General features: G+C 36.4%; 1 long non-coding RNA gene, 1 other non-coding gene and 1 pseudogene across 49 annotated transcripts in view; all 3 read left to right on the top strand.

Moving 5' to 3' along the window:
- Positions 1–17,340, top strand: part of LOC129013555 (uncharacterized) — a 50,990-nt gene extending 33,650 nt beyond the window's left edge. For 14 of the 48 annotated variants that reach the window (XR_010123894.1, XR_010123897.1, XR_010123901.1 and 11 more), the window contains 13 exons: positions 859–970; positions 3,160–3,290; positions 4,469–4,584; positions 4,908–5,037; positions 6,014–6,419; positions 6,571–6,731; positions 7,402–7,550; positions 8,780–8,910; positions 9,230–9,351; positions 12,321–12,662; positions 14,363–14,468; positions 15,200–15,314; positions 15,997–17,340. This is a non-coding gene — a long non-coding RNA (uncharacterized LOC129013555). The remainder of the gene's footprint in view (positions 1–858; positions 971–3,159; positions 3,291–4,468; positions 4,585–4,907; positions 5,038–6,013; positions 6,420–6,570; positions 6,732–7,401; positions 7,551–8,779; positions 8,911–9,229; positions 9,352–12,320; positions 12,663–14,362; positions 14,469–15,199; positions 15,315–15,996) is intronic. The other 34 variants (XR_008493988.2, XR_010123885.1, XR_010123886.1 and 31 more) reach the window with 29 other exon arrangements.
- Positions 1,639–1,730, top strand: LOC129014894 (small nucleolar RNA SNORD116). The gene has a single exon (XR_008494417.1). It is a non-coding gene; the product is annotated as a small nucleolar RNA SNORD116 (small nucleolar RNA).
- Positions 3,517–3,599, top strand: LOC129014890 (small nucleolar RNA SNORD116; annotated as a pseudogene).
- Positions 17,341–20,166: the final 2,826 nt, after the last annotated feature.

Genomic DNA, 20,166 nt, shown 5'->3' with positions numbered 1-20,166 from the left:
TGCATCTTCAGATTCAACTAGCCATGGATTGAAAATACTTGACAAAAAATTGTATGGTTTCATCTGTACTGAACATGTACGGTCTTTTTTTTTCTTTTTTTCTTTTTTCTTTTTTTTTTTTTTTTTTTTTTGAGACAGAGTTTCACTCTGTCACCCAGGCTGGAGTGCAGTGGCACAATATCAGCTCACTACAACCTCTGTCCCCGGGTTCAAGTGATTCTCCTACCTCAGCCTCCCGAATAGCTAGGATTACAGGCGCCCACCACTGTGCCAGGCTAATTTTTGTGTTTTTAGTAGAGATGGGGTTTCACCATGTTGGCCGGGCTGGTCTCGAACTCCTGACCTTAAGTGATCTGCCTGCATCGGCCTCCCAAAGTGCTGGGATTACAAGCATGAGCCACCACACCCAGCCAAGTGCAGACTTTTTCTTTGGTCATTATTCCTTAAACAGTACAGTATAACAACTATTTACGCAGCATTTACATTGTATTCAGTATCATGAGTAATCTAGAAATGATTTCCTGCATATAGGAGGATGTACATAGGTTCTATGCCAATAGTGCACAGTGCTCGCTGTGTTTAAAGAAATATTCTAGCTATAGAATAAATAATTTTGAAGTCAGTGTGCTGAGAAAACACTGACATGGATAGAAAATATTCTATCTGTCTAGAATAGAAAAAAATAGAATAGAAGAGGAAAAAATTCTGTCTGTATCAATCTGATCAAAGATGTGAGCATAATTATTCTTGTCATACATATAGTCTAATGAATGTCTAAAGTGAATTCTGCTTGTAACAAAATATTTCATTTGGCTAATGTTGTTTCACAACTTTCCTAATTGCCCGTGTACTTTGTAGATTGGTTGTCACGGAATTCCATGGAATTTAACTGCTGAACCAATGATGCGCTGATTTTGTCATTTGTACCATCTAACTCATCTGGGAGGCAACAAAACAATATTCTCCTGAGGTAACATCCAATTTTTAGTAAATTCATTTTTGTGGCTTGTTTTTATTATTTTTTTAAGTAATTGAGAATTTCATTGTATGTGCAAGGAGTCAATACAAATGTATTAGGCATTCAATACTCATGAGATATCTGAGCCTTCAGTTTCTTTTATTTTAATATTTTACATTTTTCTCAACTTTAACATCAGAAACATCCTATAAGTGTAATAAAATTCTTATACTTTACACATAGTTATATAGTAAATCCTCCTGTCTTATTTAAGTTTGAAAAATGAACATGTATACTTCTCATTCCCATGTATATAATCTCTTCCCACAGAATGAGGTGGACCAAGAAACTGCACTTCATATGGATGAATTTATTTTTTTCCTCATGTGGAGACATGAAGGAAAAGTTTAGGGAATAATTCTGCCTCCCACCCACAAGTCCCCATGGGAATTCTCACATGTTAAAAAGCATTTTGTCCTGAAAATAAAAACAATTTTTCTTAGGGAATCAGGACACTCCAATGACAGTGAGACTCTGGCTATGCCAGTCAGCCATGGGCTGGTCATTGACTATGCTGCTGGTCTCCATGATTGAATAGTGTGGGTCATTGGTGACAGATAGCTGTGTGCTCAGTGTCTGCCACATATCTCAGGTTCGAAGTCCCTTTTATAAATGTGCCTGGATGGATGATGACTTAAAAATGGATCTCGTTGGAATCTGAGCAAAACGAGTGAACAAACCACTTCTGTGCCAGTTCTGTGAACTGAGGTCCAGCACAGGGACCATGCCAGGCAAACACATGGAGAGAGTTCAGTTTGGTCAGCAACTGGTACCAAAATGGCCTGTGGTATTGGAAAACAAACGCACTAACATAGGTTACAGCACACGAATTGTACAGAGGTCTGTATGTGTTTGTATATATTTATATATGTTTATGTACATATATCTTTGGGGATTATATGGCATTTCTTTCAGTGTTTGGCTGGCAGTGTCCATACTCTCATAGTGAGCAGAACTACACAAGAGTAGAGGGAACAGTAGGAAATGGTTTTGCCTACCCTAGAGTCTTTTATACATGTTTTTAGGTGCTATAATCTTGTGTGTGAGGTCAGTCTCTCAGGTTCATTAGGTGGACAGCGTAAAAGGTATTATGAGGGTTTACATATTATTTATCTATTAAGTAAAAGAAATATATGGAAATTGAAGAGTAGCTTTTACCTATTAAAGAAAAGAATGTATGGAAATTGAAGGGTACTTTCTATTTGTGGAAAGTCTTAACATTTTAATTTCCTTATTGACCTTGTCACAAAAGTTGGAATTTAAGTTTTGCCTGTCACTCAAAGAGAAGCTTTTTAGACATTTGATTGAGGGATTCTAGTAGATGCTATTGTAAACATTTCTAATTGTAAACTGATTAAATTTGCAATTCATAGAGTTTTATGTGGATTTCATTGCCTGATATTCATTTTTTTATTAGTGGGGTTCATAGATGTTTAAAGGGAGATCCTAGTTTTATTTTGTGATGCTAAGGGAGGCCTTTGGTCTTAGAAAACTGACTTTCATTACTACCCATTTCCAGGGAGTGAGCATAATTTTTATTCTCGTACCACATGGGCAAGTGAATATCTATGGTTTATTTCTTATAACTCATCATTAGTAATTATGTAAGTAAGAAAGTTGACAAATGAAACTCTTTTAATTATGAGGGTTTCATTTGTCAACTTCCTACTTCCTCAGTGTGCTTTGTATATTGGAGGTAATACTGGAATTGCATGGAATTCCTACTGCTGCTCTACTAACCTGCTGATTTTGTCACATGTACCAGATTCTTTGTCTGGCAATGAGAACAATACACTTCAGAGGTAATATTGCAATTTTTAGTAAGTGCATTTTTCCTGGGTTAGTTCTATTATTTTATTTTAGCAAGTAAGATTATAATTGGTTTTTCAAGCAGTCTGTTAATCGAAATGATGTGAGGCCCTAATAATCTGGTTAGTCATCTGAGGTTTCCGTGTTCTTTGTCCAGTATTTTTATACTTCCTCTGTTTTCAAATAACGTTAAGATACCCTACTAGCAAAATAATTTAGTATATTTTATGTACTTGTGCATAGTAAGCCTGTTGTATATGTACACTATTTGCATGGTTGGCAAATTACATTTGCACTTTTTATTTTTCTATATTTTTTTCCTATTTTCAAAGGTTAATGTGGACCAAGAACTAGATTTCATGTAAAAGAGTTTATTCCTTCTACTTAAGGTGTGACATGAAGGAAAGTAATGGAAATAATTCTGCCCTCCCATTCTCAAGGGCCAGGGGGAATTCTAATATTGGTAAGCATTTTGTCCTGAAAGCACCAGCATTCTTCTTAGGGAGTCATGACACTCCAATGACAATGAGACCCTGGCTGTGCTTGTCAGCCATGAGGCTGGTCACTGGCTGTGATGCTGGTCTTTGTAATTGAATACTGTGGGTTGGCAAGTCCCCAGGTGACAGAAAGATGAGTGTTCAGTGTCTGCCACGTATCTCAGGCTCAAGGTCCCTTTTATAAGTATGCCTGGATCGATGATGACTTAAAAAAATGGAAACCTTGGAAATCTGAACAAAATGAGTGACCAAGACACTTCTGTGAGCTGAGGTCCAGCACAGGGACCATAGCAGGCAAACTCATGGAGGGCGTTCAGTTTGGTTAGAACTGGTAACAAAACGAACCCACTTGCATATGTTAGAGCAGATGATTTGTACAGAGGCCTATATATCTTTGGGGATTACATGACAATGATTTAAGTGCATGGCTGGCAGCATTCACACACCTAGTAATCAGGCTTTGGGGTACCAGTGTCAGAGGAGTGAACATTGTAGAAATGGCTGTGCCAGCACTCGAGTCATTCACACTATTTTCGTAGATGCCACAACATTCTTAGTGAGTATCAGCATGTATAGGTATATTATGTAGTCAATTAAAAAGAAATTATCAGTCTTTGCTTGTTATTTATTCTTTCATTAAAAGAAATATGTGAAAATTGAAGAGTGGGTTGTATTCACGGGATTATCTTACTACATGCTGGAATTTGCTTGCTAACTCAGTCTCAAGGATTAGAACAGCATTTGTTTTTCTTTTTCCTGTCACTCAGGGAGCAATTTTCTAAGCATTAGATGATAGATCAAATTAGATGCTTCATTAAACATTTTAATGTGAAATAATGAAATTTCTAATTCTAGGGATTTTAGGTGGATATTGTTGGCTAATAGGTATATTCATTCATTGAGTCTTTGTATATTTTAAGACAGATTCTAATTTTAGTAATACTCAGGGGGCCTTTGGCCTTTGAGACCAAAATCTTGGAAACATTGATTTTCTATACTTACCCTGTTCCAAGCAACAAGCATATTTTTTAGTTATGTGGGTAGTCAAGCGACTATGGCTAATTAATTACAAACTGTTGTCAGGAATCATTCAGTTGGGAAGGTTTTGTTTCAAAACTCCCATAATGTCCCCTGTGCCTTGCAGAACGGAAGTGATTTTGGAATTGCATGGAATTCTCACTGCCATCCCAAAGAAATGCTCATCTTGTCACTCTTACCTGTTCCATTCCCCGGGACAGAACAAAAGGATTCACTCCAAAGGTAACATCCAAGTTTGAATAAATTTACTTTTTATGGCTTATTTTGTAATTTTTTCTGTAGTCAAGTAGATAATCAGTTTTGTGAATGATCTGTTAATAACAGTGTGAGGCATTAATTATCTGGTGGATCATCCAAGGCTTTCATTATCCTTTATTTCCAATTTTTTTTTGCATTCTTCCTTTTCAGTAATATCAAAAACATCCTGGTAGAGTTATGTTAGTATATTTGATATTAATATACATAACAAACCCTCCCTTCTTGTGCATGTTTGACAAATGGACATATATACTTACCATCTTCCCATATTTGTACTGTTTTCACAGATTGGCATGAACCAAGAACTGGGTTTCATATAAAATATTTTATTCTGTCCTCTTGAGATGTGACATGAAGAAAAGTATTGAGAATACTTCTATCTCCTCATCTTCAAGAATCCATAGGAATTCTCCCATGGTAAGCGTTTTTTCCTGAAAATACTGGCATTCCTCTTAGGAGATGGTGACACTCCAATGACCATGAGACCCTGGCCATGCTAGTCAGCCATTGGCCAGTCATTGACTGTGATGCCAGTCTCCATAACTGAATGAATAGTGTGGGTCAGTGTACCCCAAGCTGATGGAAAGCTGTGTGCTCCGTGTCTGCCACATATCCCAGGCTTAAGGTACCTTTTATAAATATACCTGGATTGACGATGACTTTAAAAAAAAAAAAAAGAAAAAGAATCTCATTGAAATCTGAAAAAAATGAGTGACCAAACCACTTCTGTGAGCTGAGGTCCAGCACACATGACAGGCAAACGTGGAGGGATGTGGATGGTCAGTGCCCACAGGGACTGGGGTATTTGAAAGCTAATCTGCCTGTGTGTGTTAGAGGAAATGAATTGGACAGTCATCTATAAATATCCTATTTTTTAATAAAATGGCTATTCCTTTGATGCTTGGCTGGTAGCATCCATCCACTGATAATAAATAAACCCTGGAAAACCAGCACATATGTAGTGAGACCCCATGAGATATGATTGTGCCTACCTTTTAGCCATCCATCCATACAGTTATCTGGGGCGTGACAGTCTTTTGAGTGAGAGCAGTTTGTTAAGGTCATTTAGATCATCAGTTCCAAAGATGGTGTGGATCTTATCGATTATTTTTTTAGGCAGAGGTAGTATCTGGAAAATTGAGAGTGATTTCTAACCATGAGAATATTTTAGTTTGTTTAAATTTGCTTGCTAACCCAGTCCCAAAAATTCAGACCTTTTTTCTGTCTGTATTATAGCAATATTCTAGACATTTGAGTGATTCAAGTAGATGTTGTGAGATGATTACATTTCCAGTCCTTGGAATGTTATGTGGATTTTATTGGCTAATCTTCATATTTCATCAGTGGATTTTCCTATGCATGTTAAGGGAGATTCTTGTTAATTGATGTCTAGGTGGACTTTACGGTTCACCTGAACAGGTCTTGGAAAAAGGACTTTAAACATTCTCCTGTTCTGTGGAATAAGTATACTTTTTTTCTGGACATACACCTTGTCAGTGAGTATGTATCATCATTCCTCATAACTTCTTATCAGGAAACATTTGATGTGGAAGATTTCTTTCTCAACTTCTCTAATTGCCCCTGTGGTTTGCGGTTCCATGTGATACTAGAGTTGCATAGATTTTTAACCTTTACACCAATGAAGATCTGAGGCAAACATTGCCCCTTTTTTAGAAGTTTGCATTTGTCACTGATAACTGTAATAATTGATCTTGTTGAAAAGCCTGGGAAATGAAGATCTGATATGTCACTTTTACCAGCTTCCTCAACTGAAAAAGAATACAACGAAACACGCCGAGGTAACATCTAATTTATGATATTTTTTTCCCTGGGTTATTACTGTTTTAAGTATTTAGGAATTTAATGGGTGCTATATGGAGTCAGTTAATTCAGATACTATAAGACCTTAATCTGGTGAGTCATCTGAGGCTTCTGTTTGTTCTTTTCCAGAATTTTTGTGCTTTCTCAGTCTTGCTGATGATCTTTCTATGGGCATGAAGCGTGGAGAGTGCCAGAGAGGCTGATCCTCAGCAGTGTGGCAGAGGAAATTTGGGTGCAACCAAGGGGTATGCGGTGCCCAAATGCCACTGGGTCCTCAGCAGTACCACCTGGTGAGCGTCACGCTGAGAGTAGGTGGGAAGCAGCTCATGGTGAGAGGGTTCAGAGGCCGCCTTTCCCTCTCTGCACACTGCCTAGTTCTTCTAGTCACATGTCCCAGGATAGTACTGTACCTGTGTGTGTCCTGCCTGCATTGCTGTGACCACTTTCAGTGGAATCAGGTACAGTGCAGCTCTGTGCAGCTTCTGCAAATTGCCACGCTCCCACTGTCAAGCAGGTTGAGTGCTACAAGTGATTTTTCAATGACCATTGTTTGTTTATTCCCTTATCATGGCTTTTTGTGACTTCTTCCTCCCCAATCCATTGGGTCACTTTTAAAGGTAAAGTAATCCTGAGATGGTTGAATTTACGGAAATGCTATGCATTGTTGTGAATGGAATGTTCACCGGGCCAACATCTTCTTGGAACTTTGAGCAAACTGATAGTCTGGTTGCACATTTGATTTGTCTGGCAGCAAATGTTGGACAGTATTTGGACTGATGGAAGCTAGAGACAAACACATTGACTATTGTTGAATAACACTGGAAACATCCTAGGAGAGCAGTACATTAGCTAATTTAATAGGTACATACACTGAATCCTGCTGTCTTGTGCTTGATGGACCAGCAGACACATATGCTTGTATCGTTCTCATGTTTCTACATGTTTACCCTATTCCCACAGGTCAACAAATACAAGGCACCTGGCCTCACATGAAACTTTATTCCTTTCCCTTGAGATGTGACATGAAAGAAAATATCAGAAATGATTTTTCCATCCCATCCTCAGGGACCAGTGGGAATGAATTTTACCATCCCACCCTCAAGGGCCAGGTCAGGTTGCTAAGCATTTTGTCACTAAAATATTGCCCTTTTTTATGGATTATGTAATACTCTATAAGGCACTGTCTGTGCTGGGCAGCATGGAGCCTGGGTCATTGCTGTGTTGGGGGCTTGGTCTCCATGACTTAATAGGGTGGATCAGTGTGTCCCAGAGAAGTGTACTCCAGAGTGCTCATTTTCTTTCATGTTTCTGAGGCAAACAGTGCCCCTTTTTTTAGAAGTTTGCATGTGTCACTGATAACTTTAATAATTGATCTTGTTGAAAAACCTGGGAAAACAATGAGTTAAATAATAACTTCTCTGAACATGAGGTCCAGCACAGTTACCTGCCCTAAGCAAACTATATGAGAGTTCAGTTTGTTCAGCTGTGTGGTCCCAGTAAGGACTGTGGTACTGGAAAACTAACCAGCTTACATGCACTAGAGAAGTAGAATCGGACAGTGATCTGTAGGTACCCAGTTTGGAGATGAAATTGCAACTCTGAGTTCTTGATTGGCAACATAAATAAGTTGATAGTAAACAGACCCTGGGGAATCAGCACTTGAGTTGTGAAAATGCGGGAAATAGCTATGCCTACACTTGAGCCATTCACACTTCTGTTGGAGCTGCAATAATCTTCTAAGTCATGCTTGCTCTCTTGAGGGCAATGAGATGGTCAAAATCCAAGGAGATTTGGGGTTTTCACTTTTCATTTCTCTATTAAGTGAAAAAAGCATATGAAAATTGAAAAATAGATATTACTTATGTAATCTTCACAGTATAATTTAATTTGCTTGCCAAGCAGTCACTGGGATTTAATCAGTTTCTTTGTCTCTCATTTTTCTCATCAGCTGAGAGAGTAATTTTGTGTGCACAGCAGTACTGTCTTCAGCTACATGCTGCATTAAACATTCCTAGATGTGAAATGATTACATTTCCAAGTTTTTAAAATGTGGATTTTTCTGGCCACTTTTCTATCTCTTCAATGGGTTTCTAATGGATTTAAGGAGAGAGCCTAGTCATAATGAATGGTGTTGTGTTGGGTATGCTGGGGAAACTTTGAGACCAGTGTTTCAGAAAAAATTATTTCTATACTGTCATGTTTCAAGTACCGAGTATTGTTCTTGTCATACAGATGGTCCAGTGAACAACTCTGGTGAATTCCTTACAACCAACCTCTTGTTACTAAATATTCCATTAGGAATGTTTTGTTTCTCAACTCCCTGATTTCCCCTTTATAGATTGGAAGTGATATTGGTGGAAGACAACATTTTGCCGCTTGGAATTCTCACCTCCACACCAAAGAAGTACTGTTTTTGTCATTTGCACGAGCTTCTTTCTCCAGGAAAGATCAAAATGATGCACTGCAAGGGTAACATCCAATTTTTAATACATGTAATTCCCTGGATTATTTTTGTTGTGTTATTAAATAACTTAGAATTGTTTTTACAAAGTCTGTTGAACCAAACACTGTAAGGCATTAATAACCTGGTGAGTTATTTGAGGCCTCTTTTCCTCTCCTAGAATTTTTGCACAATTTATATTTTGAATAGTGTCAGAGACATCCTAGTAGAGTAATACATTAGTACATTTTATATGCAGATACGTAGTGAAGCCTCCTTTCTTATGCATATTTGACAAATGGACATGTATATTTCTCATCTTCCCATATTTTTACTCCATTTCCACAGGTCATGTAGACCAAAATGTGGATGTCATATGAAAGAGTTTAAACATTCTCCTTGAAATATGACAGAAAGTATCAGAAATAATTATACCATTCCATGCTCACAGGCCAGTGGGAATTCTCACAGTAAGCATTTTGTCCAGAGAATACTGTATTCTTCTTAGGGAATTATAACGTTCCAATGATAATGGTAGTCAGCCATGTGGCTGGATCATCGTTCCTGTATCCTGATCTCTATGACTTAGTGTGGTCATGGTGTCATTGTGTCCAAGTATGACAGAATTGTTAGTGTGTAGTGTCTGTCTCCTATCTCAGGCTCACAGTCCCTTTTATAAACATGCCTGGATTGATGATGGCTTCAGTATCTTTTGGAAATCTGGACTAACTGAGCAATAGAATTGCTTCTCTCAAATTGATTTCAAGTCATATAAAAGGCCATGTTACATATATATTGTTAATCTGAGGGAGGTTATGATCATTTAAGTTGTATTTTATAAACACTAGGACCACCAGTAAGAAAACAATTCAAAAAAAAATTAAAAGAACAACCAAAGAATTAAAATAGAATAACCGAAAAGATCTGTTTAACACAAAAGAAGGCAGTTAAAGATGAACAGAGGAACCAATAAGACATATAGAAAACAGAATAGGAAAATGACAGACATAAACACAGCCATATGACAATTATATTAAATTTTTAAGAGATTAGGAAATTCTGTTGTTTTTTAAACATGAACAACTATACACTGTCTACAAAAGAGACACTTTAGAACAAAAGATACAAATAGTTTGAAAGTAAAAAGATGGAAAAAGCTATATCCAGCGAATCCAGAGGAGAGCAGAAGTGGCTATTCTGACATCAGAAAAAAGAGACTTTAAGATAAAGTATTGCTAGAGAGGAAGAAGGATAGTATTTAATGATAGAAGGGTTAATATGGAATATGTAACAATTATAATCATATCAGCACTAACAACACTGCCCAAAATTACATACACTGAAAACTAACATGATTGAGGGGATCAATAGGCAATTCAACAATAAAAACTTTTGTTCATACCCTCTTCTTAATCACTGATAAGTCAATTAGGTAGAGCATCATTGAGGTTACAACATATTTCAGCAATATTGTCAACCAATTTGACCTGAGATAGATAGATAGACAGACAGACAGACAGACAGAGAAAACTCCCCCAACAACAGAAATACAAATTATTTTCAAGCATACCTGGAACATTCTCCAGGATAGAGTATATGTTAGGCTATAAAACTGTACTCAATAAATTTAAGATTGAAACCATGTAGAGTATGTTGTGTGACCATAGAGGAATTAAATTAGAAGTCAACACAGAAATAAATTTGGAGGTCACAAAATATTTGGAAATTAACACACTTTACAGAGCCCATTGGTCAAAAAAATATATATATTAAAAGAAAATAGAAAGGCCAGGGGTGGTTGCTTACACCTGTAATTCCAGCACTTTGGGAGGCGTAGGTGGGCACATCACTTGAAGCCAGGAGTTCAAGACCAACCTGGGCAACATGGCAAAACCCCATCTCTACAAAAAAACACAAAAAAATGAGTTGAGCATGGTGATGCGTGCCTGTAGTCCCAGCTGCTCAGGAGGCTGAGGTAGGGGAGTCACCTGAGCCCAGCAGGTAGAAGCTGCATTGAACCAAGATTGCACCACTGCATTCCAGCCTGGGCGACAAAGTGAGACCCTGTCTAAAAAATAAAAGGAATCTAGAAAACATTTTGCATAGAATTTGATACAACTAAAGACATGCTTAGAGGGATATTTATAGTTTTAAATAACTGTATCAGAAAAAAAGGGAAGATAAATAAATGACATAAGCTTCCACCTTAAGAAACAAGAAAAAGACTAAACTAGAAGATGAGATCCAAAGCAAGTAGAAGGAAGTAAATAATAGGGATTTGAGCAAAAATTGATGTCATAAAAAACCAGACAAAATATAGAGAAAAATCCATGAAACCAAAAGTTGGGTTTGTGCAGAGATTTGTGAAATTGACAGTCCTTTAGCTAGACTGACACAGATCATTAGAATTAGGAATGATGGAGACGACATCGCTACTGACCCTACAGATTGGATCAGGAATGTTGCTGTTTGCTGTATTGTGCTTTCTTAATGGGAGAGCTATGAAGGAAAACAAAGTTCTCATTGCACTTACAACTCAACAACACAGCGCTGACATTTTGATTCTCATTGGCTTCAGTGCTCATCTCTGTGAGGTTTCCAGAAGATCCCATAGCAATATCACTCATTCTAAATTTATCTGTGGGCTACTCTGGGAACACTGTCTATGGGTTACCCCTGCTCTGCAAGGAGCAGTAAAAAATATATATGTATTTTTTGAGGCTGAGTCTCGCTCTGTCACCCAGACTGGAGTGCAGTGGCACGATGTTGGCTCACTGCAACCTCTACCTCCAGGGTTCAAGCGATTCTCCTGCCTCAGCCTCCCAAGTAGCTGGGATTACAGGCATGTGCCACCACGCACCGCTAATTTTTGTGTTTTTGTAGAGACAGGGTGTCACCATTTGGGCCAGGCTGGTTTGAGACCTCCTTGATCTGCCCTCCTTGGCCTCCCAAAGTACTGGGATTACAGGCATGAGCCACCGTGCCTGGCAACTATGTTTGTAGTCAGTGGGGAATTGTTTTAACTAGGCAATAATTTGATATATTTTGAGAAGCCTCTTGTAATCAAATCATATATCAACATTAATCACATGGTGAGTCCTCCATGGTTTTCATTCCTAGAGATTCTAGGATGTTTGACATTTCTCTGCTTAGCTTATAGCAGAAAGGTATTGGATATCAAGAATGTTTGAACAGTTTCTCCTTTTTGGGAATGAAGATGATACTGGGCTAGAATGAGATGTGTGATTGAGAGGATGTCCCTGAGGCCTGAGCAGTGTGTCCTTTTGGGTATGGGCATTGGAAGCATGTAGTGAATTCTTATAATTTTATGTTGCCTCGGCATCCATCTTGAGTATAAGTTTAATGTTTCTTATACCAGAAGCAAGGCTTACTCACTTTTGCACAGTTTCCCGTTCTACACCTCTTTCTCATTCCTCAGTGTGGTTGGTCCAGATAGCTGCCTTATCCAACTGCCTCCTTTGGACCACTTCATCATGGGACAGCTTGATGCAATCTACTTGACAAGCCCCTGGAACCCCACACCCCTCATGGAGCCAGTGTCCACCTCCTAGTCACAGTGTGACCCCAGGGAACTCATGCCTGCTTGCTTTAAACCCACCACTTAAAAGTCTCCACAGAAAACCTGTTTGAATAGTACCCTTGACCCAATAAGGGCATTGGCCCATGGGTGTCTCTCTCTCTCTCTCTCTCCCCCTCTCTCTCTCTCGCTCCCTGACCTCTGCGTGTGGACTCCAGGCATGCCATATACCCCTCAGGACCTGTAAGTAATGCTATCTTTATTTTTATTTTATATCTCTCCTAATCATTGAGAAGGTGCTGTCCCTAACACAGTGACAGGCTGAAACACCCTGATTGCACTCTTTACCCATTTCGTGATTTTTCTCAAGTTACTCTACACCATGTATTATCAACATAATTGATATTATAGGATAGAATTATGATACTTCTTTTGCCACAGAAAGTTCTATTGGACTCAGATTATCTAGAGCTACTACATGTATGCTATTCTATGATAAAATATGTAGATGTGATAAAAACATTTATAAAATATCTGTCTTAGAAATGTTAGCTAAAATTATTTTGGGAAAAGTATGTTTGAAAATAGAATTGTAAGCTACCACATTGTGATAAATATTTCTAAATGTGTTTATTAACTTGTCAGGAGACAACAGAATGAATTAAAACAGTAGCCTTGTATCATTATGTTTTTATTCAGAAGACAAATGCACGTTTTAACTATTGTATGTTCTTGGCTTAACTTTTTTTGTAAAGTTAAAACATTACACTTTTACATGAATCTGTAATTTCAAGATATCTTAATGGTTGACAGGGACAGGACAATTGAATAAAACCTGTAAATACATTTGGTAAAATTTACGATGCATTGTTTTGCAGATGGCTTCAGAGGTTATTAGCACATCTGTTTGAGATATGCACAGTTTTACATTTGTCCCTTAGGTAATCAACAGGGCTGAGATCAGTAAATCACATGTAAGCTACTGTTATGAGGCTATTCTGAATAGAGTTACATCATTTTATCATATCTAGACTTCCTAGTTATATTGATGCTGTTGAAAATGATTTTGTATTACATGCTTTCTTCCAAATCATAGATCAAGATATTTTATTTATGTATGTCTTTTAAATGAAGAGTGGTTAGGATAGTCCTGATTATTGCACATAAATATTGCCTTTCACTAGATTATTGTTTTGGGCCAAATTTTAGACTATTGTTTTAAAAAAGAGTAGCTTAGTTTAATCCAACCTTTCCAGATATTTAGAAATTATTGAAATGTATATTTTGTAAAGATGGTCTTATGAAAGTTGTTGAGCTAGAAACATGTCCTTCACCAGTGGAATTCTTAGAAGCTTTCCTTGGGCTTCACTGGGTGCTAATAGACTATGATCGTATTGCTCTGTATATAATGGTATAAATTTTGTTTTATAACACTTAGTCTTAATAGAATGGGAATATTTTATCTTACTAACCTAGTCATTAGCTGGCCACTCCCTGTGTCCATTGGACCTTACAGGGTAAAGGGAGGGCAGTGCGTATTTGAAGCCTGTGCGTGTGACACACAAAGGGCTTAGCAACCTCTGTGTTTTCCCAGCACAGGATACCCATACTTCCTGAATGTTTCATTGTTAAATTAGATTGTGTGTGTGTGTGTGTGTTTTGTGTGAACATACAGATGTATGTATTTTAGTTGCATTTTTTTCTTAAAATGTTATTTTTTCTCTTTTTCTTTTTCTTTTATGTCAGGTGATGATAGAGCCTCTAGGGAAGCGAAACTGTCCATTCACTTGCCTTAACTTTCAGATATGATAAAAACAACATTTATAAAATACCTGTCTTAGAAATATTAGCTAAAATTCTGTTGGGGAAAGTATGTTTGAAAATAGAATTGTAAGCTACCACATTGTGATAAATATTAATAAATTTGTTTATTGACTTGTCAGGAAGCAAGAGAATGAATTAAAGAAAACTCCAGAGAATGAGCTGACAACTTACTCCCTAGTCAGTGGCTCTCCATGCCTACCTGTGGTCTCTTGGACACCCTTGCAGGTATGTGGGCAGGGAACTGCATGTTTATAGGAAACAGGCCTAGGATGGAAGGAGTTAATAGATCTTGCTCTTCTTGAGTTTGATGACATTTGTTTCCAGTTAAATAGCATGAAAACCCATCTGAGAGCCAGCTGAGAGTGGATACAGTTCTGGGGAGTTAAAGACGAGTGGTCACAACAGTTCTTCCTCGGCAATCCGAGCCCAAAACTGAATCTGCCTCCATAAAACCATTATGTCTCAGCTCTTTATTTATATGATTGATTCATCCAGTGGACTTTTAATTTCTTATGTCCAGATATTTTTTCAGTTCTTTTTTTCATGATACAAGCACCTTGTGGATTGCCTGTCATAGAACAGGTTCTCAAGAAACTTTTATTGAAAAAAGATGTATAAGTAGATTGTCTTGAGTAATTTTGTGAATAACCTGACCAACTAAGCAGTAGAAGACAAATGATTTTAAAACAGAAAGAGACATAACTTTCAGTGGGATTCAGGTGATCTAGTTGGGTCTGGAAATGTGCAAGAAAGAAGGTCCCTGATGCAGTATGCTGACATTGAAATGTGCAGTTATGCGCTAGGTGGTTATGGTTTCAGAACTGTGTAAGTAAGGGGTAGATTCCAAATTAAATCAATATTAAACAGTAGCAGAGAAGGAATTTCCAGATTCCAGCTGCATTGCTTGTTTCATTGGAAGTGGTATTTCTCTTTTTTCTTTTTTTAAAAAACCTCAGAATATGACTTCCTGGGAACTCTTCTGGAAGTGAATGTTGTCAGCAGATTCCCAAAACAACACCCCTTAGACAAAAAGCCTCCTCACCTATGCATTGCCTAGGCCACCCACTAAAGGTAAGGTGTTAGTTAAAATAGTCCTTGCTTTCTGGGAGAAGCCATGTCTTAGTAGAAATTGAGCTGTTAATTTTCTGAATATTGATGATGTTTGATTACATTCTAATTGATTCTAAGATTTCATAATATGTTAAGAGATGCAGCTTTTCTTATATACCTTCGTGGCTTTTCTACATCTCAGTACATTTACTGTTAATATGAAGGATTTCCATAACTTCTCTCATCTAGTAAACTGAACTCCTTCATGGCTTGATCCATTGTGATGCTAGAAAATTGTTGTACACAGAAGACACAGTAGCCTCTCCATAACTGTTAGACTGGAAGGTTGACAAACTGGTCTGAAATAACTGATCAAATCAATGAATGACCTAGAGCTTTAAGAAACCAGATGGGAAGAGACAGACATGAAACCCAAGGTTGTTGATGGCTATTACTTTTGAGCCCAGCAAAAGGAGAAAAAGCAGCACCAATATCTGGCATCCTTGACATTAGGAAGTTTTAATGTCATTGTTTTAGCCTCATCATGGACCCAGGTGCTAGAAATGAGATTTTCTCTGTATACCCTGGGTATATTTGTTCTAGCACAAGTAGGGGGAAGATTAAAGAGGAATTTCATACCCCCATGACTCCATAGGAAATGTGTTTCTCACCTTTGCCACTTTTTCCCACTGTGTCCTTGCAGGTGATGGCCACAAAGAGGTGGATTTGTTGAGTTGGTGCCATTCCTTCTACTGCCAGCTTCACCAAAACAATGACACAGTCTTCCTTCTGCATGGAGACTCTTCTCTTTCCTGTGTTGCAGTGGATGCCTCCTGCAGATAAGAAATGCTTAACTGAGAAATGCTCATGTTGGGATATCATCGATGAGACTTTAATTTGGGCATGGTGACTGTTTCCCTTGCTGCCACTTGACTCAATCCCAGGAGGCTCAGTAGAGGATATAATATTACACAAGATGCTCAAAATGGTGGAATTGCTCAGTGCTCCCATAAATATACATTTATAATTTTCATTTGCCACATGGTAAACTGAAAAATACAGAATATATTAAAAAGAAACTGCATGATTTTTTTTCAAAAATTCAAAGCATATTTAAATAATATATAAATTAAATGCCCTCCTCTCTTCCAATTCTGTCCCTATAGTTTTCCTCTATTAAGTGAACTACATGCATTCTTTTAGTGGATAGATACACACAAACCATTGTGGGGAAGGATCCACGTGTGTGGCCATATTGTAACACATTTTTCTGCAAATTACCTCTTTCATTTAACAGCCCTTATTCAATGGCCTTTTTCTTTTTCAGTAATACATACACATCTGTGTCATTTGTTGAATGACGACATGAATGTTTTGTAGATGAAATATAATTAAATGTTTTAAGCATTTCTCAGTCATAGATATTTATGTTAGCACCAAATTTCTGTGCAATGAACCTCCCTATATATCAATAATTTTGCATTTGTCTATAATATCATAATAAATTATCAGTTGAATTACTAGGATTAAGTATGTGCACACTTTATATTTTGAAAATTATTGCAAGATTGCCTTCAAAAATGTGGTTAACAACTTTATCCTCAAATGGCAATGAATGAGATTGCCAGCTTTCCTACAACCTCACAGACAATGGATTTTATAAATATTTAACATTTTTGCCAATGTGATCACCCAGACTATTGTCTTAAATTGTATTTCTTTTGTTTTTGAGTTTCGTCATTTTTTCATGTTTATTAGCCATCTGTATTTTTTAATTTCTTCTTTATGTCCAATTTTGTGGGTGGGAGGAGGATTTAGTCTCTTCCTGATTTCGAAGAGCTCATTTACTATTTCGGAAAATAAGATTTGGATTGTCAACCATTATAGCTATTTTTTACACACTTTTCAACTTTGTTTTTGTTATAAGAATGTGTATGATTGTTATATGTCCAAGTATAACCATGTTCGCTTTTATGGCTTCTGAGTTTCATGTCATTTTTGGAAAGATATATATACTGAGTCCATAAAACCCTTCACCTGTGTTAAATTCTAGTTCTTTTGTGTTTTTTTAATTCAGATTCTTAAATCATGAGAAATTTTTTTGTTTTGAAATCTTAAAGTTGCCAAGTTACTTGCCATTACTTGCGATTATTTGCCAATAATTGCCCATTTATCTGTACTGCCATCTTGCGCATATGCTGTACTCTCATCTGTGACTGGCTCCATTTTTGTTCTGTGGATTTGTGTGTCTCTTCTTCTGCCTCCTGTCTCATGTGTCTTCTCGTTGGAAGAAATTACAGTTTAGACTGCAATTTCATCAACTTTAATAAATCAATTGAGGGGAGAATTGGTTTTTAAAAATATTAAGTAAGTCTTCATATCCAAGGACAAGGTATGTCTTTTCTTATTCAATAATTTTAATTACTGTTAATATTTTCACTGTGGTGATGGGATTTTTTCTTTTAATTTATTTTCTTGTTCATTTTTTGTATCTAAAGTTTTTGTTTTGTTTTGTTTTGGGGGTAAGTTGTCACCTTACTGTTTCTTGTTGCTTTTCAGATTTTTTCAAAGTATAGAGTAAATCCTTCACAAATATTTAAAGTTTTTATTTTCCCCCTTCATATTGATCCTGATTTTAGTTATGTTGACAAAGTCCACTGACTGTTACTATCGGAACACTTGAACAGTTATGGAAGTATTACCTACCCTTGATTTAATCAGAGTTTAATGGTATGCTTCTTTGGTTTGACTGGCACATTGTTGCTGGTCATTTTCTCCCAAAGACCACCAGAAAGAGCTATGATCAAGCAAAGCTGAGTTTGTTAAACTTACCTGCAGCAAGGGAAAACACCACCTTGATAGGGTTTAATAATGTTTCAAAATCAAGAAATGAGACTTTGGGGTCTGGGCAGGGAACTAATTAGAAATGGGCAAAATTTGTCATGCAATACTTTAAGATTGGTGGGAAAGTGAGATGAAGTTCTTAATGTGAGTATTGATGGTTAAATCATTTTCTAGGTGAGCTGTTTGCCTATATAAAGATGTTATCAATGATAGAAGAACTATTTGCCTAGATAAACTGAATTTATTTATTGGTTTACAGTTTTATCTTGCTGGGCAGGACTCTGCTGGGGGTGGTATCAGGTCTTATTCCCAATAGGTAAGTTATTTGGATATGGGTGGTCTTAATCATCAATGTGTAAAATGCTGATTTTAAGTGCGAAATGCTTTGTCTACCATGTTAGGAAAGTCCCCCACCTTTTATCTTTTTAAAGGAATTTTAATCAAAACCAGGTGGTAGATATAATCAAATTTTTTTGCAGAATCAATTTTACTGTTCTTTTTAAAGACTTTTATCACTGTGAATTAATTTACTATTATTGCAACTTCCTTTTATTCCTTGAATGAACAGACCCTACTGGTTTTAAAAATGTTTTATTCTTTTAATTTACTACTTAATTGTGGGTATTTTACTTTGATTTGGAATTTTTACAAGTATACAACTAAGTGAAATTGATCTGTGATTTTTCTTTTTTGTGCTATTTTTGTCATGTTTTGATATCAGATATTCTGGTTGTGTTAAAATAATTTTGAGGATTTTCTTCTTATACTGTGTTCTAGAGTGGGTAAAAAAAGCCCTAGTCTCACTATCAGTGTTTAAGTGAACACATCAATGACATCATCTGGACTCTCCTTTGTTTTTGCTGGTTTGGAGTTAGGACATCTAGAAGTTTGTTTTTTTTTTTTTTTCCTTTTTTTGTATGGTTATTGCTTGTTCTTTGTTTTGTGTCAAATTTAACCTGTTTTCTCTTAGCAAATCACAGTTCGTGCAGATTTTCAAACACATTAGCATTGTTATACAAAGTGTTCTTTCATCATTCTATTAAATTTCCATTTTCATTCCAGTTATAGTTATTTCTGCTGTGCCTTTGTTAATGAATAAGTTTAAATCGTGGATGTTTAGCATCACTAGCCTTCCCCTTCCATCTCCCTTAATCAGGTCTTTGGTATAATTTATCAGGTATTTTTTAAGGTTCTAATTTACTTATATATATTGCTTCTGTATTCTTTTGTTTCTTTTCTTAATAAATTCTTAAACCTGTGTAATACATTCATATTTACTTGTTCTTGGCAATGAAAGATTTACCCTGCTGTGCATTTTATAAAACTTTTCATTATGAACACATTGTAAACATACAGTGTATGAGGAGAAGAGAACAGTGAACTAGCACATACAAGGAACTGGAACTGGTTCCATCGTTGTCAGTATTTTGCCATATTTACTTTGTGTTTATTTTAAGTATTTTCAAATAAGCTAGAGAAATCATAACACTTCTTATTCTCCCATAAACATTTTTACAATTTTATTTTTGAAAGTGTATGTATACACACTCAATATGCTTTTATATTGTTCTATAACTTTCTTTTATATCTTATGTAATATATAAATATTTTAATATTTCTATCTGATTATTACATATCCATAGATGTGGAGCTTCCCTATTTTTAATAACTTATATTTTTACATAAGTAAAATTTACATAGTTAAATGCATTGTTATATAGTAATTGTATAATTCAATAAGTTTTCTTTAATTACTATCCCATTCAGGAGATAGAATATTTTTATTACTTGATAACCTACCCTATTGCCTCTTTCCAACCAAGCACCTTCTCAAAAAAAAACAACGTTGTGATTTCTGTGATCATAGATAAGTTTTGCCTGTTTTGAAATTAATATAAATGGCATCACACAGTGTGTGTCTGGCTTCTTGCGCTCATCATAATCATGTTGAGATTTATCCATGCTATTCCCTATATCAGCAGTTTAAAAAATTTTTTATAGTTGTAATATTTCACTAAATGGTCATATT

This window comes from Pongo pygmaeus, chromosome 16 (assembly GCF_028885625.2).
Source record: "Pongo pygmaeus isolate AG05252 chromosome 16, NHGRI_mPonPyg2-v2.0_pri, whole genome shotgun sequence".
In the NCBI taxonomy this organism is placed as follows: Eukaryota; Metazoa; Chordata; class Mammalia; order Primates; family Hominidae; genus Pongo; species Pongo pygmaeus.
This window is presented reverse-complemented; position numbering and strand designations above follow the sequence as displayed.